This window comes from Grus americana, chromosome 2 (assembly GCF_028858705.1).
Source record: "Grus americana isolate bGruAme1 chromosome 2, bGruAme1.mat, whole genome shotgun sequence".
Classification (NCBI taxonomy): domain Eukaryota; kingdom Metazoa; phylum Chordata; class Aves; order Gruiformes; family Gruidae; genus Grus; species Grus americana.
In genome coordinates this window covers 143,191,167-143,218,903 of record NC_072853.1, presented here as the reverse complement: position 1 = coordinate 143,218,903, position 27,737 = coordinate 143,191,167, and the positions used below count along the sequence as shown (strand labels likewise).

The following is a 27,737-nucleotide window of genomic DNA, read 5'->3' as shown; positions in this document are numbered from 1 at the left end:
TGGAATAATCAGTTTCATAGTCTACATGTGTTTCCCCATCATCATCATCATGCTTGTCCATGCCTTTTCCCCACAAAGGTCTGTTCTCAGAAGCAGTCATTCCATGCAAAAATCTCCCTACGTATTCCCTGCAATGGAGTAAGAGTGCCTGCCACCTCTGGAAAACTTTCACAGCATTAACGGCCACAGAGGGACAGCAACATTCTACCCCCCTCCATCAACTTGCAGAGGAATTCCTGTAAATAACATCCTCAATGCGGTCAGGGAATCCTTCAATGCATGGCTCCGAGGATGCTGAGGAGAGAAGAGAGAAGCAGCGCTAGATGCTACAGCTTCGGCAGAGAGACCAAGCCCAAGTGCCAACAGCTCTGGGATTGACACAAATCAATAGTCCCTAAAGCTGCTGCATGCTCTAAGGGTCTAAACCTAAAGGCAGAGAAGGTACATAACAAGCTGATAGGACCTCATCTATTCTTCCAAGGCAAAAAAAATGTCATGCATGAAAAGGCTAAGGTTATTAGGCTGTTTTAAAAAAGCCAGCTGGACATCTCATAAAAAGCATCAACCTAACTCCAAATACGCATGGAATTCCTACTGATTTCCGTAGAACCTCTGGGTGGTTAGAGGAAGACATCTTCACACAGCGGAATCATTTCTATTTAGATCTATCCTTGGTTTTAAGTGCTAATATTTTAAAAAGTAGTTTTAGAAACAAGAAATTAGAAATAACCTGTTTTCTAGAGAGTATACAAGTCCATCTAATAAATACTATCTATTTTTTCTAGGAAAGTGGCAGTCTGCAAGGAAAAGGAATTTTTTATGATAGCAAACAAACATATTTACTTTAGAATATTTTTATTTTTTGTTAATATCAAGAGGTTATGTTACCGCTGTATAAAATCATTAATGATTGTGGGATCAGAAACTAAGTGTTTTCAAGAGCTAACAGTATGATTGTTTTTAGAAGGATACTCATAGGCTGAAACTAGACCAAGTTAGTTTTTGTAATATGAAGCTTTTACAAAACATGGGTCTAAATGACCCCTTCTTAAGCTTTTTTATTTACAAAGCATCTTAAACACCAGATAAACTTTGTTTTGTTTTGGGCTACTGCAAGAAAATCTGAAAATGAAACTAGTTTGAAACGAAGTAGGAACAAGAATAAAATAACCCATTAGCATAATCCAGCAGAAGCAAAACAGAAGTGAACAGCACAACTAATAAAAAACCAGAATGGATTTTAAATCTTTTAAGTTACAGTAAAGGTGTTACCAGCAACAATAGAAGAGGCCTCTAGTGCTTCTTCTGAATAACTGAAGTGTTAGTCTGGCAACATGCCTTGAAATCAATTATGTGGAGACTCACAGTATTTCTTAAAACAATTCTGGGGTGTACTCTTCTGGCTGAAAAATGATGTGGAGTAGTGCAGATGACCTCTCTGAACCATGCTGCTGTTCCCGTCTCTAGGACCTGGGATGAGCGACAGTTGACCGGGAAATGCTGTACACAAGAATGCTGTATGTTGTAGCTCACATGTGAGGCACAAATGTCATTGTAATCAATTACATCTCGGGCAAGTACAAAGTAGATTACTTACCGCTCCCATAATAAGTGATCTATAAATCAGCTTCTTTTTCAAAGTTTAAAAGAGTTGCCTTGTCCTTGACTGGAGAAGGAACAGTGTACTTACGGGAAATGAAGCCTATTCTAATTAATCTGACTTCCAGTGAAGTTTTACATATTTAATGATGAATAGTAGCTCACTAGGTTGCAAATATATGATTCTTCATTTTCGTGAGAGAAAAAGACGAATCTGTAATTTGGAAAGGAATTTTGGTATCAATACATTTATGTTGCTAAGCACAGACCTGCTCTTGAACTTCACTGACTCCAACAGGACTTAAGGAGTTTCACGCCTCTCAGTGATGAGTAGCTAGCCATTCTCATCCCTACCTTAGATCTGATCCTTTTCTTTGTCTAGTGTTTTTACACCACTTTGACAGCTTGTTCCCAACTGACGTCCCTAATTGTGAATAAATTTCATTTATAGATGCCATTAGGGATTGGAAATGTGTAGAGGATCTTTGAAGTAAGAATCAGTTTCCACATGTGGTAGGATACACAATGCTTGGTTGTAAGGGTATGAAGAAGGGATCCAGCATAGGAAACAGCACACATATTAGTAAGAATGGAATGCTTTTGCACCTTAGCTTTTACTGAGGGAAACAGAAAGAGTCCTCTGAGATTCTCTCAGAACTCTGCAGATTCCTTCTGGTAGGTGACAACCATCAGGAGCAGCACGTATATAATATATTCAAAATTCTAGTATGCCTTATTACCGAAGTTATCTCTATAAGACCCTGTTTTCAGCAGTTTTTAACTACACCATAATTTCACGGATTACAGTAACATTTTCTGTGCTGGGTCTCTCTGGAATATACTCAGCTTTATTGGAATATTTCAGTCGAAGCCATTCAGGGGTTTCCATGAGTGAGGCTAGGGAACAATACATGGTTTGCCCATCTTAAATTCTGGTGACCACCTTTTTGAGAAGCTCTGGTGCCCTCATGTTTTGGAACAAGAGCTGTGGAACTTGGCCTCTATGTCAAGGAGGTGCCTCTTGCCGTCCTTGTAAAATTTGGCTCCAAATTTGGCTATGTCATAAATCTGAAAAACAGTACATTCTCAGTAAGGTTTTATACTAGTGTATAATTATTGCACTTCTGGAAGGTTTTGTTTTCAATGAGCACGCTTCAGGCCAGCTCCAGGGAGCTCAGCAGGACATCATGGCATCTCAAGCTTTTGACTGAGTGCAGAAAGCCTGTTACTCTATAAATGGTCTATCCCGTGTTTGAAGAAGAACCTATCAGACTCAGCCACAGAGATGACAATAGCTGGACACACTGGGGGAAGAGACTATGAAAGCCAGATTACGAGAGGAGATTAAGGCATCCCCTTGTTGGGTGGAAGAACAATGGGGAGTGGGAGTGTGTGGAGAGCTGGGAACTGACACTGGCTGAGAAAGAAGACTAGGAGCTATGGAGGGAAGAATGAGAAATGAGCAGTAAGGTGTGTGAGACTGGGATTAGACAAAAACTTTTAAAGGAGATGGGGACTGCTGAGGAGGCCTGAAGCTGAAAGCAGTGGAGACTGTGAGGGGCATGTCTGGAGCCCAGTGGGAGGGCAGACTTCAGAGAGGATTTGGGGTGGGAGCTAGCTTTAGTGAAGAGAGGAGACTGGGCTGGAGGAGACATAGGAATACAGGTTTGAGAGGAACGAATTGCAATAGTTCTGTGTTGGAAGATGAAAGGGAATCTGGGAAACCCCTGGCAATGCATCCTGCCTTCTTCTAGCTTAATCAGCTACTTATGACAGTCATCCACTACAGCCAGATATTCTGCTAGCTCACGTTGAAGTAATCTGTGACTGATCCATAGGTTCAGCCCTGCTGACAATCAGCATACATATGAATATAACGCCAAGTGAAGAAATTCCTTTCTTTAAAATATATTTTTTTTTCTTATAGAAGAAAACTGCACATGCACAAAGAAATGATGGAACAGATGACTTCCATATTTTGCAGCTAAAACCAATCACAAAAAAATCTGCCCTGAAACCAAAAACACAAACAAAGAGAAAAACAAAGTACTTAAAGCCAGAAAGAGCATGTGAGTTGGGAAGTGAAAACAAGCCTGTGGCAACACGGGCCACCGGTCACTGGAAGATGGTCTAAGTACATTCAAAAATGCTGTAGAAATAGATGACAATTTAAGCTCATAACAATAATTTCTTTCCCATCAACTGAACTACAGACCTGCTGTAGCTGCAAACCCTGTCACTGCCTAGCACAGGTGGGTCTCTATACATACTGATCGTCTTCACACCAACTTTCATCTTCTTTGGAGAGGCTGCCTAATATCTGCAAGGCTATTTTACGTGTAGAAGAAAATAACAGTAACCTGTTCTTGTTTCTTCTCTTTGCTGTGTGCTACTAGTAGCAAAATCACTTACTACATTGCGTATAGTAAATCAAGAGTGTAAAAGTTCCTTAAAAAGACGCCAATACCGTAACTGTTTATAAAGAAGACAGGAAAAGAGGATTAAACTACCATGTTTCTGCAGCCTCCTGGTTTTATCCAAGTGTTAATGGTATATTGTGGGTTTTTCCCTAAACCAGATAACTGTAAGGATTGATTTCATTGATGAGTTTAAAAAGGCAGCATTCACTGCTACTGAGGGTCTCCTCCTTGCAGCTGTTGCTATGATGGGTTGTACTTAATGAAATTTTCTCCCTCTTCCCTCTGAAAACTTAACACCTATAATTTAACATTTAAAACACAGCCTCTGTTTAAACATCTCACAACAAAAATGCATATGCATTGACATAATTTTATTGCTTGTAACAAAATCATTAGATTCATGCAGCAACAACTGAACTGCTCTATACACAGTATATAGTTAAAACTGCACAACTGAAGCCAAAATATGCACAGCTAAAAGGAATGTTACAGGGGGGCCTCTCTTAGTGAACAAAGCAGGCTCAGTTTGGCTCTTTTTCCCTAGCGCTACCACATCCGCACATCGTTAGTTGGAAAATTCCAGATATATGCTGTAATTTTTTGTGCTTTTTTTTCCCAGTACACTTGAGGCTTTAGTGTCCAGATGCCATTTTCCCCCCCTTATCTGTCCCTGCTAGTTTGGGTCTTTGCCAGTTGTGGTCAACAATTAATACAGCAAAAGAAAAATACAGTACACTCCCTGGCAACTGGCAGAGGCTCACAGGAAATACCAAATAAAAACTTTATTATGTATTGTTTAACTATTTTGTTTGCCTGTGGGCCACCCTGTTGTTGGTGTAATTTAGAAAAGCATGCTCCATCTGGATGATCTGTGCGCAGGCTCATTGTTCCCAGAATCTGTCACGCACAATCACTGCTTCAGCCTGTGGCCCTGTGCAGAAAGAAGCAAAGGCATGGCAGCCCTCCAGCCTGCATTCCTTTTCATTAGACAACTTGTGACCAAATGTTAGAATAGAAGAGTAACCTTTTAATATTCATGTAATTAATTTACTTTCCCCTTTAATTATAAACCTTCACGTGAAAAGAAGAAAATAAAAAGACTTCCCTTCATGATTCTCCTCCCTCCCCCATCCTTTCTATTTGCTTTTTGGGACACGGAAGGTGCTGGGAGTTTCATTATACATAGGTACCAATACCTCTGTCTATTGGGAAATTCTCATGGTCCTAATATGACCGTGGGCTTTTACTTTATGTATTAATCGCTCTGGTACGTGGAATAGATTCTGAATTATAACAAAATGGGAGAAATTAAATTCTTCCCTTCTATATGCCCTTGCAGCATCTGTTTCCTTGTCTTAATCAGTGGGGTAATCCATTGAACACAAAGCCATTCTTCTATATTTGAAAACACAATGGACATCTAATTGAAGTTCCCTTTCATGCTAAGGTCAGCATATGACTCAAAATACCGTGTCAGCTGGGATTTTGGCTGTGCAGGCTTAGGTGCATAGGGAGCGCTTTGTCAGTTCTGCTTTCCTGGAAAACGGTGCCATTTTTTCAGCTGAGGTTAGACCAGTGCCGAACTGGCTAACATGATGTGCACATTTGCTCCCCACAACTCAAAATGTGCATTTGATTGCCAGGGAAAGCACCTGATGCTGTAAGGTCCCACCATACCAGTTAATTTCAGCACACTGAACTGGGCCCCTGATTTCCGTGTGGGTAGTTTACCTCTTCGTTGCTGCAAACCCTTCAAAGGAATCCGATTGTAGCAGATTGTAATTCGAGTAGATGAAGCTAAGATAGAAATTGCCTGTCTTCAAGTCGCAGCATTTAAGCTCTCGTTGCCCGATTTTGATTGCAGTTTCAATAGGCAATGAGGACATTAAGGAGTCACAGAAAGCCACTTGGCATACCAAAGGATGGGAGCCCAAAAGCTGCCCAGTATCCTGCCTAAGATGCAATGGTTTCTATGGCAACTGAGGAAATGTTACTGAACTTCACTCATTTTTCTTTTATTTAATAGGTATACTGCCATGTTAAGTCTGCAAGTGATCAACATAGATGTTAGTGGTTTTGATTATTTCATGCACCAACCCATCATAGGAATGGAAAGTAGCGCAAGAGATTTTCTGTTGTGGCTGTGTGGGCACAAAGATAATGTAACAAGTCAGGATGTTTTAGATGAGGGCAAGACTTTAAAAGCTTCTGGAATGTCTTTTACTTAGTTTTAACATAGCACTTAATTAAGTTGGGACGATTCTGTCTGTGAAGCACCTTTAGCAGGGAATAGAACAAAACCGATGTCATTTGTCATATTAATTGCAAATTCAGGGTATAATATTTCACATATTCACTAGGAAAGAATTTCAGCTATGTGGCAAATTAAACTGCTTGCATATAAAAAAGTAGCATCTTCTGTCCAGAAGGCAAAGCAGCAACTGGAAATAAAAGTGAATTCAAACACTCCTTGGCCTAAAGCAACAAGAAATTAAAAAAACCCAACCAAGCAAAACCCAACAAAAAAATCCTTGTCATTGTATTTAGTATGGCCTCATTTTCCCTGTCAATGCAATGACTCTCCCAGTCTTTTTATGCTTCCTCACTTTCTTTTTGCTCTCTTCTCTCCTAGCTCCCTCTATGTACGCTACACAGAAAGTTCGGGATGTGCCATCAAATATACAATATTTGCAGGAAACAAAGATGTTAGGAACCATGCTAAGCAGACTTCAAACAAAGAGGTAGCTTGGGCTGTATTCCAGCCAGAACATTACAATTTTAAAAATGACTACAGTATACTTATGACAAGTCATTAAAGATGTAACAAAGGTCAAGCTCCTTCTACAATTCCAAACTTCTTCCCCATTTTCACTTCCTGACCAAATAAGCTTGAATATTAATGTAAAAACTCAGTAATTTAATTTACATGAATTCAAATTACATTCCTGAGAGGATAAAACCCTGAGAATGAAGAGCAATATGCATAACTACAGAGAGATGCGTACAAATATCAAAGGAGAGTAATAGACTCACATAAAGAAATCTTCTTTCCTCTGAAGAATAGGAGATATTGTTAAAATCCTTGATTAAAATAATTATGTTGACTAATAATTAGAATTAATAGATTAACTAGGAATTTTTCACAGTGGAAAAATTTAATGCTTGGCCATAAATATATAATATGATAAAATGTCTTCAAAAAGGCTATGAAAGAAAACTAGATCTTGATTCAAATTTGTACAGCTCTTAACACAATGATGTTCTGTTCCATGATGAAGGAGTCTCAAATGGGACTGAGGGAATTATGACAGCAAAGGCTGTAGACTGTAGACAAGTTTTTCTGATGTCAGAACATAAATCCATAGTTTCTCTGAATGAGCTTAGCCTGACAGGATGGTCCTACAACTTCCTTCATTTTACAGCCCATCATCCTCAGTTCCACTGACCAAATCTGGAATCCTTGACAGTGTACATACCGTCCCAATGCCATACATATACATATACATATACATATACATATACATATACATATGCATGCCATGCAAGGGGAGGTTTCCTGAAGATTGTGGTGGAAGCATGCAGGAAGAGTTCTGTTGAGCTCCTCACTTGGACAAGGTGCTTATAGAGACACTTTAATTTGTGGAAATACCCAAAGCAGTGTTCAGAGCAGGACATTTTGGTCCTGAAATGAATGTTCAGTCGGGATTAAAGGGCTTCTCGTCTCCATTTTAGCATGTGCCTTAGCAGGAATTATTGAGAAGTTTGTGCTCACACCTCTGAATGGATTCCAGAGCCTAAAGGAGATGTAGGGAATTCTCAGAAGAAAATGTCAGACCCAACAGATATGATTGTCTGCTCAATACTCTGTCTTTTCAGACTTCTGGGCTTAATTACAGCTACTGTCTATTGAGTTATTCATGTTATTAATCTAATGTAAATCTAATGTGAACATCTTCTCAAGGTACAAAGTGAAAGCTTCTCTGCCATGATGATTTGACTAGCAACATGGAAAAAGAAAATTAAAACCAGGATATCAACTGTATTAAAATCTTAACTCACTTCAATGTCATAGAAAGCAGCGAGTGAACAGAAAGCCCATTGAATGCATACTAAATACAAAATACATGGTTCCCTTCACCTTCAGCTGTTCTTCAGGATAAAGTGCCTTCCATTTTTTCATACTAGTTATCTGTGTACTGTAGCCTACTACCACTACTTATGACATTACTGCAGGTATAGAGGAAAAAAAATCTATTTGATTTTTAATACGACTTAAAAAGCTTCAGATACTTTGCATATTTTTCATTGTAGTGCTTATGATATGGGAAGATGTTCATAGTTCTCTTATTTTAAAAAAATCTTTTTTTAATCCCTTGGTGTGAAAAATAATAAGAAAAAACTTACTAGTGGAGTATCCACGAGGAAGAGTGACACAATACAGACAGTGATATTGAATATTCAATATAAATAAGAATTATCGTCCACTTATGATGAACGTCTTTATTTCTAGTCAGTCTAATAGCTTCCTCAGTTTGGTATGAATCTAAGAGTTTCTGAAAGATTTATGCATTTTGCTTGCTAATATTGTGAGGGTCAGATTACACTTGCGGTGTATCAACTGCGGGAAAAGTAAGTTCTGCATAAGGACAGCAGTTCCCCTCTCAGACAACCTGGTGTTTGCACACTATTCTTGCACACTAATGATGCAGAGAAGGGTAAATAAAAGCTCCTTAGTCCCTTCCTGGTGAATCCTTTTTGATAATAAAATTTCTTTAAAAAGGTGAGGGCTGGAGCTATCAGGCAGATCTGGAAATGAGAACATGTACATATAAAGTAAAATAAAATAAATTGAAGCTTGGGGAAAAAATATCATCGCTTGTAAATTCTAAGAACAGCTGCAGTTTTTGTCCTTGTTTTTCTGTGAGTTAGTGGTAATGTCCAAGACTAGAGAAGGGGATAAATCTGTGCATACATTCAGAGTTAGCAGTGTACGACTCCCATTTTCAGAACCTGACGGTTCGATACTGGAGAGGTGCAGTAGTCAATTTGTCAAACGTGACTATACATAGCATATGCACATAGCCTTCCCACAGCAGGGTGGGAACTCCACCCCCTTTAGGGCCTCAAGAAATCTCTGCAGGGTAAATATATAGCTGATGTTGTAAACACAAAGTAGAGCGAGACAGAATTCAGGAAACTCAGGCTAAGTTCAGAAGATGTTTACATTGACTATAAAAATCTGAAAATGGTGTTTACATTGAGACAGGCTTTCTTCTTTTCTGGCTTAATACAGATTCTTTATCCAAACTTGTCAAAACCTAATGTACATGCTTTTTAATTTTTAATCTGAAATTACCTGATGCAAACATATTTTTTTCCTTTGATTCACTTGTTTTATCTAATGCTGCTTTTTAAACAGTTGCACCTACTACTGCCTATCTTGAAGTTAATTTTATAACGTGGAAATGTTACTATTTCAATAGTTTTGCTGATAACTGCAGTTATGGATACATTTTCATTTTTATGCAGCAATGATCATTGCGTTAGTCGATCTTAACTGCCTACTGTAGTTTTTAAATGATATACTCAAAGTACTATTCAACAATGTGTTTCAATGTTACTTCATATTCTTGAACCGTCCTAAGATTTTTCATTTACTTTTGCATTAAAAAATGGATCACCTGCAGGGTCTTGATAAGTTTAATATGTTATTTTGACACTGTTGTGTTAACCCTAGGGGGAAAAAAAGAGGCTGTATTCTACAAAGTACCTGTGGGAATTCTGTGGCCAAAGCCCGTGAACCAGATAGGCACTTACATCAATACCATTTCTGAAGGTCATTGCTGTTCTCTGTATACTCCACTCCTCCAAAGCAGGTTGAATATTTGTTCAGAGAAACTGTCTGTATTTTTCAAATAGAATATGAAAACCTGGAATGAGATCCTGGCCACAATAAACTTAAAGGGATGTTTTCCATTGACTGCATTGAAGCTAGGATTTCATACCATGGAGATTCAATAACAGTGTGCCAGTTCACCTTCTGCAAAATTTGAGTAATTTTCTTGCTCCACACTTTTTCTTCTTTGTTTGTATCAAAAGATCCTTGCTACTCGAGTGACTATGTCTGGAGATGCCAAGCTTCGTGTTTAAAACTTAGCTTATACTATAAATTCAGTTTTACTACAAACTCATGCTTTTTACATTTTCAGATATTGATGGCAATACAAATGGCTTTGATTTCTGTTGAAAATTATTCACTTGTCCCATGTATGACTTGAATTCATCTGGCTACAGTAAATGACAGTGTCTGCTTTTAATGTCCTCTGAAATTACAGTTCAAACCATGTTTAAAGCTCATAGACAACTTCCCACAAAGCAGAGAAGTTCGTAGATGAATAACAACTTTTTTTCACTCTGTTCCATCTACATAATTTTTTCTCTAGAAAATTTGCATTTTTAATAAACTGATTTTTCCCCCCCAGACCGGTGAAAACTAGCTTCTGGAACTAGGTTATGCACAGACTTTGGTCCATTTAACAAGGTCAGACTGTTTATTCTTGACCAAATTCTTTCCCACTGTAAAAAGGTACTTTTAAATGCCACATTCCAAAACCAGTGCCAGTAAGTCACTGAAGCATATTTTCCCACAAGAACTGATACCATGCACAGGCCCCTCCTTATTTAATTCTTCTGGTGTTTAAATTACATCAGGTGCAGGATGTCTTTAGTGTCACAGATCACTTAAATCTATCCATAGCTTAGTAGCACTGAATCTACACAGTGCCAGCTGTGTCTTTATTAACTTAAATAGTCCCATTCATTGCAAAGCAATAGTGTCCGAGCAGCATCAGACAGCAAAAGAGAAACAGACAATTAAGTACAAAATTTAAATATAAAATAAAATTAAACCAAAGGCAAAATATTCACTGTTGATTCAACAAGGAACTACTGGAGAGAGTCCAGCAGAGAGCTATGAGGATGATGAGGGGACTGGAGCATCTCTTGTATGAGGAAAGGCTGAGAGAGCTGGGTCTGTTTAGCCTGGAGAAGAGAAGACTGAGAGGGGATCTGATCAATACTTACAAATATCTAAAGGGCGGGTGTCTAGAGGATGGGCCCAGACTCTTTTCAGTGGTGCCCAGCGACAGGACAAGGGGCAATGGGCACAAAGTGGAACACAGGAAGTTCCATCTCAACATGAGGAAGAAGTTCTTCACTTTGAGGGTCATGGAGCACTGGCACAGGCTGCCCAGAGAGGCTGTGGAGTCTCCTTCTCTGGAGATATTCAAAACCCACCTGGACGCCATCCTGTGCAACCTGCTCTAGGTGATCCTGCTGTAGCAGGTGAGTGGGACCAGATGATCTCCAGAGGTCCCCTCCAACCCCTACCGCTCTGTGATTCTGTGATTTCAAGACAGACCCTTTTATTCGCCTTATAAATTGGCTTAGTTTGATGAAGCCATGCTGATTTATACCAGCTGAAGTATGTAGCTATTATGACCTACTGCAATAGCTGTATGAAAATGTAAACCAGTAAAGCACTTCCAATTTTTAAGCTGTGGTTCCAAGCTGGTTTTCATTTTATGGAGCCAGAATGTAAATATGTAAACAAAATAAAGGAACATACATTACCTTAAGAAGAAACATATCTGTCTCTGATCCTCTCTGTTTAGATGTTATACTGAGCATGTTTTGAGATTTGTTTTTCATAATGTAACATAGCACCCAGATCAACCCAGCATACTAAACTGCACACCAAGATTTTCACATTTGCCAGCACTCATCTTCTGCATTTTAAGAATGACTTGATTGGTTCTGTCCTTGCAAATGCAGTATGAAACAGAACATGTAAGAACCATGTGAAAAATATGTATCGAAATAAAGCAGGGTTAAAAAGAATCAGCTACATCTTTTTCTGAGACGTACTGTCATTGAAATTACAGTACCAGTGATGGAAGCATATTCTCTGAAGTGATCAATAACATATTTGCAAGGTAGCCAAAACTGTACTGCCTCTAATGAACATAAGAAATATATATTACTCTTAGTGAATATTAGAAGAAATTTACTCAAGTACTCACATTGAAGCTGGTTAAAAACACCGAATAGTCAGGAAAACCGTGTTTGATTAGACTTTGATTTAAACAAAACACCTGAAAAAGTACTCTCCCAAATTAAAAAAATATATTCAAAGGTTCTCCTGTCTCTTTTTTCACTGGAATTTCAAAACCTTCAACATGAGTCTATGAGCTCTAACACGAATTCCATGCCATGCTCCTTTCTTGCACCTGAAGAGCTCAGGCACACTGTTCAATAGAAAGGACTTCAAAAAAACTAGAAACAACTGGATTTCCATGAATAGTCTTAACATTTTCTGAAAAAAAACCCCAAAACCCCACTCTACTTGTTTTCCATACTTTGTATTGAAACCTGTAAAAGAGCTAAAATTTTTGTTCACCATCACCTAAGAAGTGCCAGCCTTTATACCAGAGTGAACTAAATAGCTAGTTTGCTTGTTCCATAGAGCCAGTCAGTAGAAGTGGTGCTAGTAGAAACTAGCACTTAGTTTGCATCTATCTCCATGTTATTGATATTCCAAGTGGATTAAAAATATTATTTAATTATTCCCTGAAAACTATTGCCCTAAGTGGTATTATGAGACGTTCATACCACTCTAGAAAGCATCAACTGATGTATTCTACTCCCAAAGATATTACAGATTAGCAGCTCCTGATATAGCTTTTATTTCCATTTTAAAAGTAAAGCTCATACTTTACTTTTAGGGGTAGTAAGATTCTCACAGGCTTAGGCCTTGCATTTTCTTACACCCAAAATCTTTCTGCTATGTGTATGACAATATATATACATAGAAGAAAACATCCCATGTTTTTCAAAGACACAACATCCTCAGGTTGTATTAGTTTATAGCGTCCTCTGCCTGAAAATTTAATCAAATTTTTTATAGGTTAGGTGAGGAGGGGCAAGAAAACATGAAGTGATGATGGAAGCAATGTATTTCTCTGTTTTGCTTCATAAAAAATGTGTAGAAAATCCTGTTTCCCTGAACAAACCAAACAGGAGGATATAGTTTTCCTCTAGGACTTATTCCAAATACTCCACCCAGAAGGTCTCAGCTTTCATTTGTGCACTGCTTCCCATTGCTTCCCTCACACTCACAGATACCTTCTCAAACACCACTGGCTCTTCTGCACTTCCATTCAGATTTCAGTCAAACCTGCTCACCCACATAGCTTAGATTCCTAACTGGCCTTGCATATGTCGAGTATTTTGGGTGGTGGTTCTTATTTTTTCAGCTATATATTCCAGAAAAGTGCTTAATTGCTTTTACAGATTTATCCAAAACATACCACTGCTTTTAGGCTTCAATTAGACTTTATTTCACCAGGAGCTGTCTCAGTTCTGCCCGCATCTTGATGGAATCCTGGATAGTGATGTCCTTTCTGACTCACCAAGAGCCCAAATGGCAAAGGTATCAGGATTGACTTGGTCTGGATTCACCTCAGCTGACTTCACATCGGAATACCATGTAGATGTACACATCTGAACTTGTCACCCTTGGCAGTCAGTGGAAAGAAATAGGTACTTTTAGATTCATCTGACCTATGTTAACTGTCTTCTTTAAGCTGAGACAACTCACTCTTCACTTTACTGATTATACTGATTAGGAGATCTCCTTTGATTACTACTAGCCTACTAATTCAGCGGACTAGCTTAGCGTTAGATGTCTACACTTGGTCAGATGAATTCCACTTAACAGTATTTCTATGTCATGAGATATTCATACAGCCTTCCGAGTCCCCTATAGTTTTTCCTCCTTTGTCCAATTTCCTTTCAACTATTTCTCAGCTAACTCTAAGAAATGGGTTTTGCTTTTAACAATAGGTTGTCTGGGGCACAGGGACACACCTTGATAGTTTTATCCTAATTGAGAATGTATCACTACAGCTTTTTCAACTTCCTTTTGGCAGCATATATATATATATATATATATATATATTTGATAGGTGGTCAGTGGAGATTGGCTGGACAACGCTTAGTTTACTGTAGGAGCTATCTATTGGCTTCCTATTCATCACTCCATTTGTTCAGGTCAGCACTGGAGAATAGCACTCTCTGAATTTCCTCAGTATTCATTTTTACCCCCTAATTTCTCCTAGCCTTCTAGGACAGTATCAAATCCCCCTTTTTAAAAGCTTCTGCACATGGTATAAGCCATTGAGCATTTTTAGTTTATGAGAGATTATGACCAATTTTTCCTCACAAAGATGTGAGCTCAGTTTCTGCATCAACCAAGTGGTCCAAATCTCTCTTATTCCTGTCAGGAGAATCATGGTCCCTGCAGATCCATGCAGTGTGCATAGTGTAAATATAGATCATTAGCTCATACCTAGACATAATGAATGCTGAAGCACACTATAGCTTTAATGACTTCTATATGCTATCGGAATGAATATTATACGCTGATTCCAGTCTCTTTTGTGCTTATTCTATGAAACTAATCTCCAGCTTTGACTGAAAAGCTTCAAAATTGCAGATTGCTGACAGAATTTTTCCCTTATGTTTGTGTGCAATTTGCCTGGGATCCCGAACCTAGTGAAGAATTAATTCATTACAATGTCTGCTACTGTGAAGCCTCTTGGTTCCTTGCTTTGTGTATCCTCAGCCATCACAGAAAATGGCCTAGTGCTAGGAGCTAACGCTGACTGATGGGCTTCTCCTCCATGCTGAGGATGAAACACATCAATGGCCATGTGCTTCAGTGCTACTCAGTGCTACTGTAGCAAGCTGGATCTATCTTTCTCTTAGGAAGAAACTTCTTTGTCATATAACAACCACGGCATATCCTGCACTTGTGTTCCATTTTCTCTGCACCCTCCACCAAGTAAAATCATTCCTTTAGTTGAAGCAGGGATTTCCCAATCCCAAAATGTGCGACAGTTTAACAAGCACAGCTGAATCTTTCTTTCACTGATACCTGCAGTTATCACCTGCTGTTTCTTGTTGATTCTGTATCTCATCTTTAACTTCCAGACTACTACCATCTGCTTCCAAAGATGATACTAAATTCCACCTGCCAAACAACTTTTCAATTCACCTATCATGGATGCTCTAGTCTGGGAAGCTTTTAAGTGAACAGAGGATCATTCCAGCTGTCCCAGTGGATAAGCCATTTGTCTCTCTGTAAACTACATGAAAGGAGAAAAATAAAAGTCTTCTGAGGATGCATGTTTCTTTGCCAACATATTCCTCATGGTTCCACTTAGGACCATGCTTGCAATAAGAACTTCACCAAGGACCTCAAGCTGGCCTATCCTCAAACCTTCTCTCATACAAATGACAGTGAAGATACTGTAGAGATTTAAGCACCTCTAAATGTTTGGGTTTTGTTGAGTGACATAAGTTCTTTCCATACTACTGACATCATCATCTAAGTCTGTGGTGTTTCTGAGTTAATATTGCCATGGAACCATAAGCTCTAGAATTTGTGCCCGGTATGAGCCAAGAAGGGTTTTGAAAGGGTTTTGGAAAGGGATAGGTAAAGAGAGAATTCGTAAGAACCACTTCCAACACTGAAAATTAAAAAGTCTTACTCTTTTGCTCGTTTATACAGCTTTTCACCTAAAATTAATTTTGCAATGTTGGTCAATGCATAAATAAACTTTTAGTAATAGGAACACAACGCTCCGTACAGGTGGATGGCTCTGGAGTTGACAGTTCTGTACAGCTGCAAGTTTCTTGGCTTTTGTGGAAACCCCCCCATTCATAGATTTGGTGCGCAAAGTAAAAGATCTTTTTTGGAAGCAACTCACCATCCACTAGGCATTCTTCCTCCTGTTCTGCAGAACAGAATATATGTATTGTCAGATCATTTGTGCTAGGAACAAGGCTGTTAAAAATGCTGAGTTTTTTCCAAAACCAGGTCATTTACTTTAAGTATGGCAGACGAATCTGTGCAGAATAGGAGAAAGAAACACTACCTTTTCCACTACCTACTCAACTTGTCCCAGCCAAAGACCTCTGTCTCTGAATTGCCTCCAAAAGTTTTTGGATAGTTAGTGTACTTTCCCCCATCCTTTGGACCCACCTGGCATTATCTACTGCTAACAGTCAAGGTGAAAAATAAGTACTACAGCATTAAGGGTACTACTTATTCATTGTAATAAAAAATAATTCTTTTAAGTTAAAGGTACTAATTTTGGATGTTAATAGCCATACAAGATATGGTGCTGAATCATAGCTAAGGGTGAAGCCCAAGAACTAGCTAGAGGCACATCTCTGTCTCTCCATATTTCTTCAAAACTAATTTCTTCTTTTCTGCTGGTCAACAATGAACTAGCTGTTTACATGGCAGGTTTCCATGGTTACAATCTTGCTTGAGGCCCACATGGTACAATTTATATCTTTGTTAAATCAAAAAATATCTCCTGCTTCCTAAGCAGAAAGTCCCTATTCTTGTTATTCCTCTTTCAAATCTACAACATGACCTCAGAACACAATCAGTATCAACTTGCAGGTGGTTGCTTTCCCTTCTTTTTTGCAGAGTTTTCTCCTGTATCTGTGCTCACTAGACTCATTGCTCATGTTTTGTAATGCTAGTTGGTTTTGTTTCTTTATCATCTGCTCTTTGTCACTCAGGCTCAGCAAATGATCAAAATTCATCCTGTTTCAAATTAATCTGAACTTTAAAAGCAAAAATGTACCGAGTCTTCAAATAGTATGCCGTCATTCCTTTGTTTTCTTTTTACTGCAAAGCTACTACAAGATGCCAATGTCATTATGAAAGTTGCCCTGGAGAGCAGAACGACTTGCTGACTGCAAATCAATTGCCCACACATCAGTTCTTCCATGTTGATCACAAGTTTAAAGGGTATTTTTATAGATGGTATCTGTAGAACAACTTTGCCTTTCAAAATCCAAAGTAATCATTAGCTTATCCGCTACTTTAGCTGTTCTGATTTGCACTTGAATTATACAGACTCCATTTTTAAATTCAGTTTTCCCAGGTTTGCAATGGACAACTTCTGTGTGCATTTCAGAACAATTACAAGTTTTATTTTCAAATCTCCTGCTTAAGTTTTTTAGCATGTCTCATTCAGTAACTAATTTATGACCCTTCTGCACATTTCGTAGGGCCAGTTATACATTTTAATAGACCAGTTTCAACTACTGCTACTCATCTGTCTGACCTAAACAAAAACTGAAGCCACTGCTTGTACCTCCAGGGTCTGACTTTCAGTCTGGAGGAATTTCCTGAACTATATTGGGAGTTTTTGATATATACTACTATGTCCTGGCTGGTTTTGTATTTTTGAAAAGCATTCTGCAGTCATCTTTCATGACACTTATATTTAACTGAATTATTTCTTAATCTTGGCACTGATGTCAATTTTTCTTGTTTTATAAACCAAATATAGTATTTCTTCTACTTACCTACAACTGCAATTTATCAGATCAGAATCTCCTTTTCCGTTGTCTTTTAAACATAGAATGTTCTCCTAGAGTTTCAGACAAGTAGATTCTGGGGTAGCTGTATCATCTCCTGATTCCTTTCAATAAGAAAATATTCAATCTCTGTGGCAAATCTGACAGATCCCCAGAGAGCCTTTGGCTTCTTTGCTTTACCTTGACTGCAAAACCCAATCACTGCTAATGTTTCTTGTCAGGGTCTGTGGTATCTGCATGTTATAAGAATGCAAGTGTCCCCAGGTGTCTCTCTCTTCTTCCTCTCCCTAGCTCTTAGTAGTATCCAAGCCCGCTCAGATTGATGGCTGTCCTTGACATATGTATCATGGCCTTATAGCAGATCTGAACAGCTGAGGCTGAGTATAAATTCTGAAGGACCATCAGAGCTGGGCTACCTAGAAAGGCTACCAGAAGTGCTCCTTTCTGCTCCTTTTCCTCACCATTTGTATAGTCAATGCTGAAGTCAGAGTCCCTGGGATTTTAAGTAGGCATTTCTATTATTTGAGCTGGGAAAATGTAAGTGTGCAGGATGTTCACACTAAGTAAAAAAATTATAAACAGTCTCCTGACAGGTTCATTTCTACATCCAGGTGTTCACTTTACTTCCACAGTAGCCTATGTTTCTGCTTACTTTCATGTGCTGATTTTTCAGCTCAACTCCTTGTTGCAGATTATTTCTGTTAGCCAGTTCCAAGTTTATCCAAGCTTTTCTGGCATCCCCTGTTTCATGGAAAGCCTTCTGATCAGGTTTTCAGCAGTCAGGTTGGTTGTCACTCACTGATGTGACTTGCCAGGTTCATGCAATTTCCAGATGGAGAACGTTGCAACCAGACTTCCCACTCCATCTGGACTTTTTCAACTTGCTGTCCCAACAAAGATTCCATTTTTGCCTTCAGACCATCTTTCATCCCTATTTGGGAAACTTCCAGGTTGTCTTTTCACTTCTTTAGTGGAGTGTCTCTCTGGTTTATATCTCATTTTAATTCTTTGCGCTCTCATGCGAGCCTTTATTTTAACCGTAGCCTCCCTTGGTTTATGAGGCTATCATCTCCACTATTTGCTCAAGCTCATCTTGATAAAGCTAAAAGTAGCTCACCAGTTCTTTCTCTGGTGAGCTCTGACATTGATTTTGCTCTGACATTTATGCCAATCCATCTGACCTGCTGAAAGCTGTTTTCATTCAGGGTGGAGCTTGTGAAGTGCATCTCTTTGATAAAGTTGATTATATAATGCACATGAAATCTTGAAGGGGCAAATACAGAGATATGGAACTGGAATGGACTGCCTCGGTCACCAAGATTTGCCAACTGTGTCACAGACGTTCATCAAGCTCTCTCTCAGAATCAGTTCTATTTCTTGCCTGGTCCTATTTGTTTTCAACTTTCTGTCTAAAGTTATTTAAGCCCGGCTTAAACTAACTAGTTCTCATGCCAGCACTGTTTTTTTTTTAACTTGTGTTCTCCCTCTCTGGCTCCTTCCTGATGTTTGTAGATATCAGTTGTATCTACTCTCGTGATTCATTTTGTTAATTTAAGTTAGGTTCTTCTTGCCTTGCAGAAAATAGTGTTCCCCTTTCCCTGGTCGTTAAGACAGAAATCTGTCCTTCCCCATCCCTGTTCCTGTCCAAAATCATCTCTCAACCACAGAGAAACCGAACAGCTCACAGTATTCTAGATGAGGTCCGATCAACTAATTTGTGTTGTGGCAGCAGTATTTTCTTATTTCTAATAAAATGTCCTGCATCTGACAGTCTACATTTCCATTTGCTCTTTTCATGCACCTAAACAGTGACTCACAGCCTGCCTGTGATCTCTGCAGCTTGTTACCAAGCTATTTGTAAGATCCCCAAAACTGAGGAATTCAACTTGTAGCTCAATAATTATTTTAGCATAACATATTTTCCTCTGAATTTATCCACTTAATTCTAGATGACGGGAAGTCTAGAGAAATCTAGTTTAATTCATTGGTGTTCTATAGTTTACTGAAATCTGGATAATCTAGGACTGTTTTACTTCCACTGTTTATCAAATGAATTATCTTTTCACTTTTTGCAGGGACGAATGTGTACAGCAATATGTAACTGATTTTTCTAACGCAGGGAGCCAACTACAAGGCTTTGGCCATCTGCTACCATTCAGCATATAATAACAAAGAATATAATGGAGTTAAATTAAGAATGGGAAATTGAAGGCTGGACATCAAGGAAACTTTCTGAGAGTGATTATATAGAGGTTTTGGAACAGGCTCCCATGGGAAGCGCTGGAATCCCTATTTCTTGGCACATTTAAAGTTAACATGGGCAAAACATTAGAAATGACATAACAGAGAACAATCCTGCCTGATTTACAGAAGGACCGGATGATTTCACATCTTCTGCTTTTGAGCTCTAGAATTCCACGCCAGCAACATTGAACAAGTACTAAGTATTATTAGGCCAAGAGAAATTTCCTCGGGTGTACCAGTACAAGGGAATTTTCAGTTAGAAATACCTTCTACAGCAGGACTTTGGCCAGTACACAGAGAAAGTTTACGGATACTTCCCTGCCACTGCAAAAACGTGTCAGCGACTCATTTTTATTATATATTAAGCCCTAAACGCATTTCCGTCAGCAGTGTACAGACACCTGCCTTCACTCTGGAATAGCACGAGCCCCAAGGAGAGTATGCTATTTTTTTCTGCTCCCCTTCCTTTGGCTGTCTCACATTCAAGTACCAAACAGGCCCATGCCTGCTTACCCTGTGTGCTCTGATAAGGGCATAACCTGGGGCCGGATTTTAGTGTTTCGGGATGGGTTGAAATTATGTGGGAACAGTTTTGTAAATACACAGGGAGAGACCTTGTCAAACAATCAAATTGTTTTTACAATCCAACCCACTCAATTATCTCTGGGAGGAGATGTAAAAACAGACCCGCTTAAATCAACAGAAAAATAGTACAAAGAAGATGTAAATCACTGGGTGGGGGGAAATGCACCACATATTTTTATATCTGAAAACAGAAGACAGAAGTACGGTCACACAATAGCAGGATGCTCTTTTATAATATAGAGAAAATACACAGTAGTAATTTTCTGCTTGCCTTTCTCCCTTTTACAACCTCCCCTCCTCCATTTTTTTAGCAGATTAAGCACAGCCTGTTCATTATAAATTCAGTTCTTCTACATCCTAAAGTCCGTTCACCAGATATTTGTATGAAAACTGTAAGTCAGTACCGTACCATCACTAACAATATCTAATGTATATTCTTAAGTGAAAGAGAAGGAAAATAAAGAAAACAGAAAAGAAAAAAGAACATTTCATTTTATCTTCATATCAACATGTGAAGGCCTATTTGCAGTGAGTACATTTTTCTTGCACCAATGGAACTGTACTGCTGCAAAAGGATACCAAATTTCACCCAGAGGTGAAAACGGAATGCCTCACAAAAGCAGAATTAAGAGGAACCCAAGTAAAATTATCAGGTGTCAGATTTAAAACAAATTAAAGAGCTTTTCTTACAGTGCAGAAGTTAACTGCAGCCCAGAGTATAAGGAGTTCAAAAAGTAAGTAGGTTAATTTATGGGGGATGAGTACTTCAGTAATTATTCTAGACAATCATCCAGATACAATCTCCAGCACTGGAAATTCCTAAATTTCTGATTACTGAAAGCTGATTCTTACTCTCCTTCCTAAGCATCCTCTGTTGGACATTATCCTTCGATAGTGCGCACACTCAACCTTTGGGCCAGCCCAGCAGAAAATTCTCAGCTCAGTGTGGACAAACTCTGTCATCACATGATATATATTCTAATGTTTGCAGCTCTGAAAAGGAGTTTTCTGGCACAGAAAATATTCCCATGTGGAGCCAATTTGCTTGTTTACTGTGAAATAATTTACTTTCTTTGAAAGATTAAAAGATAGGCTTTTTATGGTTCATGATAAACCCGGGCCTGAATCAGAGCAGAGAGTTGCATTCCCTGCATTCCTGACAGGTCTCAAGGGTGAGTTGTGGCATTAGCTGCGGAGGAACAGCACAGAGCCCTGAACCCAGGCCTTGGCACTGAGGGGGTAAAAAGTACTTCAAACATCGATACGGATACCCTTAGAAGTTTTGTTAAAGTCAGTTACAGTAAGAGCCTTAAATGAACCAGTAATTGGTTCATCTAACATCTTCAAAACAGCCTAAGTCAGCACGAGTTGTGAAGTTTTGAAAAACATTTCCGCCTTTGAGTTAGTTTAGTTATTTGAGTCCTCAGCTGAAGACTTCAGATGTGGTTTCATAACTGACTCCAACAAATCATAGACTGTGGTGTCTATAGAGTGGATGACCCCATCTTTCTGCTCACCCTCCCCTGTGTGTCAGTGCTTTCACTCATGTGGCCGCGCACTGATTTCTATCCACTAATCCACCTGAAAATGAATAACTACTTTTTATGGGGCTCATTTAAAGTTGAACTGCGAGGGCGCAACCACTAATGACGACACAAGGGAAGTGATGGAGCGTGTGGTCAAAAGCAGGACCTTCCTTTCAGCAACAGTAGAAATGTTACATCTACTTAGCTGACTGTGAAACGGCACCCTTAGAATACTATCTCTAGGATGTGTTTCTAAAAATAACAACCTTGCCATAAATCCTCTGTCTCTCTACGAGAGCAGCTAGTACTGATCTTCCAGACAAGTCTTAAAAACTTTCAAGTTTCTTATGATGGGCAACAAAAATTAGTAGCTGTTTTGGAAAATAATCTTATAGGATCATAATGCAGATGAATAGAAGAAACTTCTAATTTCCTCACTTTGTCCATGTGTATTTCTGTATTGCCCTTTGATAATATTGTGACATCGAGCAATCTGTTTTTCCATCGTTATTTTTATTTAAATCTGAGCTCCCTTAGTGAACATCTGATCTGAGTGAAGTCAACATAAATATATATTGAAATGTTTTTAGTCAGCTGCAGACTTTACTGTCAATGTGCTGATAACGATTTTTGTTCTTAAGATGGCTCCGGAGATAAACGACTCATTTTATGCGATGGAAATAACTTTCCTATAGGGTGTCTGGGAGGATGCAATAAAGATTCCTTCAGCTATCCAGATGTTAAAATATCAGAGAAATTCACTTGTTTCTTCACAAAGCCAGATCCATGGACTTTTTACGCAGAACTCTGTGTTACTAGGGAAGACAGATTCTCCTTAAATAAGCTAACCAATTTAATCATAGTGCATTCCTGAATAGCCGCAACCTTTCAGCAGCAGCACTGACAAGCTCAACAACACATATTTTGATCCTCTGGATGTCTGTCTGTGACCCATTTTCCTTTTCAGGGACACTTGAATGGACTAGAGAAATGCACCAAGAAGAAAGAACTGGAGATCTGGGCTCAGATCTAAGGTGATGTGCTTCCTCACAACAGTGAAAGCTCAGTGCATACCAAAACAACATCACTTTCACCTGTCAGAGGGAGGAAGATTTATGCTCTTATCAAATGATGTATGAGATAAAATCTAGTGTCACTGTACTGATTCCATTAAGGCACTCTTTAACACAGCCCAGATTTTGACTTTGATTCACCAGAGGCAAGTGCTTGATTAATTTCCATAGGTCTACTCCTATGTTTGATGTTAACTGCGAGCTTTAAATAGATTGCTGAAGCAGGTCCATTTAGGGATACCCAATGCCGCTCAGGTTAAAGCTGTACTGCAACAGACTCCAGGTCTGCTGGAACATACCCAGCATAGGAATGGACCCTGCAGGCTGTATTACGTACAAACAAATATGTGGATTTTGGGAAGCACAGTATCAGGAAGAGGTGGCCATGAAAAAAAAGGGAAAAAAAACCCCCAAACCAAAACCAAGGCAAAGCAAAAGAAAGTTCTTTGACTGTGCTCTCAACTATCATATTAGCTCAGATGAGAGTTTACATTCACATTATTTACTAACAGGTGGCATTTATTAGAAAATTACAATGCAACGGAGGGCAGAAAACAGGACAGCACTCGTTCCTTTTTGGAAGAGGGCTTTTCTGTCTTTTTTGGTTGTTGTTTTTGTTGCTGTAACTAATTTATATATTTATTTTTACAAAGTAAGCCCAGTTAGTGAAAATTATTTTATGCTCCCTTGCTACTATACCAACAAAATGAAATCCAAGTTCCTGCATGATGTGACATGTAAACCATTTGTGCTGAAGTGACTGCCAGAAATGGATGGAAAGTTTTTATCCTGAAGAAACACTCAAATAAAATGCTAGCGTAATCTAAAATTATTCACTGACAGTAACTGCAGGATTTTTTGTGTCTTCTCTTTTTAATCGTCAATTTAGCCGAGTCTAGTATTGAACAACTTAGAGGAACAGCAGAGAAAGTATTCAACGACTTAGAGTAACAGCACAGAAAGTGGTATGTTTTCCCTTCTGATGTTCAGTAATTCTGAAAACAAGTGTTGTTTTTTTTTTAAAAAGGAAGACATAAAAGAATTTTGTTTGCATTTCATGGGGAAAAAACCCATCAGTAGTGCTGCCATCTAAGGTAACGCATACACATTTTCAAAGAAAGCATTATGAGTGTGGTACAAACACTAACATTCTGCCCAGTTTCACTCAGATCCTGATGCAGGTCAGGTTTGAAAAGCTGGACAGTCTCAGCTCCACCTGGATGCTGCGATCACAACTGTGTGTGCTTATCTCACTTAGCATTCTCGTGTGCCGTGATTCAGCCTAATTTCCTTTCTTTAAGGCAGTTAGAAGTCTATTGATAAATGCCTTATTCCTTTTTCATAATATAAATGCAGATTTTCCAGACAGCCACTTGCTCCTTTGCTCAGAGAAAGTTAGAATTGAGTGCCCATTTTTCTGCACCGGGACAAGACGTGACAGTTCATTAGCTTTTGCTATCAAGCTCTAAAATTACACGGTCACATCAATCCACCTCCTCTGTCCTATGGAGCTTCTCTGTTATCACAAAGCCTATTCAAAATTTCCCCAAGGGCCAAGACCAACACTTCAAAAAGAGTCTGACTTTGTACGAAACCAAAAGCGTGCCCTATTACCCACCATCTGAGACACCCCCGCCCGACCTCCTTCTTTCTAGTGCTGTTATTTCAGACCTGTATCAGTTCTCAGCCCGACCACAGCTGGAAGCAGTGATCTCCACCCTGCCCCCTAAGCCTGCGTAACATTAGTTTGAATCTTTTATTCACTCACTGACAGAAATATCCAGAGGTTTCTTTAAATGACAGCGATATGCCTGGACGACTGATCTGCCAGAAGGATTCTTTAGCATTGTGGAAACAACTGGCTATCGGAGAGAGCCTGCTTTGAAGTTACCATTTGCAGCACCCAGAGTACTGGGCTTGGATCCGTTTTTACTGGATTACTTTCGTGGCAAGCTCTTTTTGTCCCATCTGCAGAGTTTCTTTGTAAGCAATGAATGAGGATGCATCTTGGGAACGATCTGATACTTCAAAAGATAATTCTTGTAGTTTATCTTGCAGTAAGCTTCTCTGCTGAAGGAAACGTTGCAGAGCCCGTATATTGATCACAACGATAGCGCATGCAATGTGCCTTTTATCACTGGGCTATCTGCACTATTGCTTTTCAATATAACTCCGAAGCAAATCCTTGCAAGCCAGGACTTTTATTACTTGACATATGTGTAGATACATGCTGTCTCTTACAATGCAACATTTTTTTCTGCAAACACTTCAAAACAAAGCTGGTCCTGCTGAAGTCAATGAAAGTTCACTCACTGCCTGGCAAAGAACTGCAATTTAGACTATTTTGGGAACGGTAAAGTCAAGAATATCTTTATGTTTAAAAAACAGAAGGTTTTTTTTTTTTTAAGTTTTGTTTCCTGTACTGAGTTTTAATGGAGGAAAAAAAAAAAAAAGAATTTGCACGCCAAAGCAGCTAGCCAAAGGTAAAAGTTACATTCAGAAAAGGAAAATTGATGGCTTGTGTCAGCTAATACATATTTAGTAACAGTTTCTAACCAGCACTCAGCCTGTAGGAGCAATGAAGACTGACATTTAAAACCATACCACATTATCACATTGTAAGCAACGCTCCCATATAGGTTTCTACATACCCAGACAAAAGTTGATTTTGAAGGTGTTAAACACTAAGTGTTTTAAAACCAATAAATTTTTAACTTAAAAAAGCCATGGTCACAGCTTCTTTTTTTTTTTAAATAAGAAAATAATGATATACTAAGTTCTAGGTGTGAAAGCCATTATTCACGCCTATGCTCATATACTTTATTTGTCATTGATCACTGAATAATTCAATTATTTTAATACTCTTTAGCATAGCTGCAATGACAATCGAATGCATGTGCGAACACGGTACAAACTTGCATGTGGACAATCCCTCAGTCTGAACAACTCTTGCTCACAGCAGCGCTAAGACTACAAGCTAATAGATTTTGAAACCTGATTTCTAGCACCGAAGTATTAGATACCCGAGCATACGTATATCCTTCGCATAGCAATTCTAGCAATGTTCTCTTACTAGCAGGCCCTGGTACGTTTTTGCCTCAGTAGATGCACTCTATTTCTGGGCCTTTTGACCTTCCTTCCTATGCAGGCTACATGCCCACGGACAAACTCCTGCTCAGTTCTGTAGATATTTTTTCCTCATTGTACACAAAACTTTTAAAAAACACCCTGCTGGAAGCCTTACAACACTCTGCAATTTTAGCTCAATGAATTTTATGAATCAATAGAATTACTGACTGATAAGTGGGAAATGAAAAATTACAGTGTCCTAGTTTCCACTGGGATAAAGTTAATTGTCTCTCTAGTAGCTGATACAGTGCTGTGTTTTGGATTTAGTATGAGAATAATGTTGATAACACACTGATGTTTTTAGTTGTTTCTAGGTATTTGTAGTGTCTACACTAAGTCAAGGACTTTTCAACTTCCCACACCCTGCCAGGTGCACGAGAAGCTGGGAGAGCACAGCCAGGACAGCTGGCCCAGACCCAGACTGGCCAGAGGGACATTCCCTACCACGTAACGTCATGCTCCATGTATAACTGGGGAGGTGATTTCGTGGGTGGTGAGCAATTGCATTTGTGCATCATTTGTTTTAATCATCATCATCATCATCATCTTCCTTTGTTATCCTATTAAACTGCCTTTATCTCAACCCACCAGTTGTTGGGTTTTTTTTTCCATTCTCCTCCCCATCCAAGGGGCAAGGGGTGAGCGAGCGGCTGCGTGGTGCTTGCTTACTGGCTAGGGTTAAACCATGACATACAGCAATTCAGGAACAACCTTTCTCTCCTTTTCTTCAAAGCTCTGTTTTGAGTTACAACATGATCAATCCTCACTGACCTCAGCAGAGAGATTCTTTCAGCTTTGGATTAGACTACATCCTACAGGCAATGAAAAAAAACAACCCCAAAACACAAGTTTACATATGCTTTCAGCGACGAGGATACTTTCCTATGTTTAGCAAGATGATGATATAATTTTCTGTTGCTTTCTGCCTTCATTCTCACTGAAGCCGGAACCCAGGATGTCATAGTTACATCACACAATGATGGGAAGACTCTCACAGTAACTAATAATAACAACAGATTGCTTTTTATCAATGTGAGCCAGGCTAATTTCTACAATAAGATGTAAAATGCAAAGTGGACTCCTTTCAGTTTCTTTTCTCAGCAGTTCTCTCTTTCCTGTCTTTAGCATAAGTGATACTGCCATGGCAGTTGTGATACTCAGAACAGAAAATGGAAACAAAAATTTCACGAGCAGGCAACGGAACCAAATGACACCTAACATGCATGCAGCACGGTCACTCTTCAATACACTTCAGAGATACCATGCCAAGCTAACAGCAGCTGATTCTCGGGGCAGGGCCAGCAAGTGTGGAAATGGGGTCAAAAAGCGAGGAGCTGGCAGGGCTTCTACCAGCATTGATGCAGGAGAGAGCCAGACCTTCTGGGAGTGAGCTCATGTCTGAGCCAAGGACAACCAGGAGCTGCTGGGAGAGGGGCAACAGTGGCAGGGGGGCCTAGAGATACTGGAGGTGCTCTTCAACAGCTGGCCCCACTTGGAATCTTTCAGTAACATATGGGAGGAAGCACTGAACCCATATTCACAGAGATGGAAAATCAGAGGCATGACAGCGTGGCATTTTCACAAGTATCCGTGTATTTTTTCAGGCAAGATATCTGGGGATCAGCAAGAGTTTTATCTTAAAATAGGTACTTCAGAAACTTTTGCCCTACCTGCCTGGCTTAATGTGCAAAAGAAGT

General features: G+C 39.1%; 1 protein-coding gene across 2 annotated transcripts in view; it reads right to left on the bottom strand.

Moving 5' to 3' along the window:
• Positions 1 to 27,737, bottom strand: part of CDK6 (cyclin dependent kinase 6) — a 146,097-nt gene that overhangs the window by 59,206 nt on the left and 59,154 nt on the right. The window lies entirely within an intron of this gene.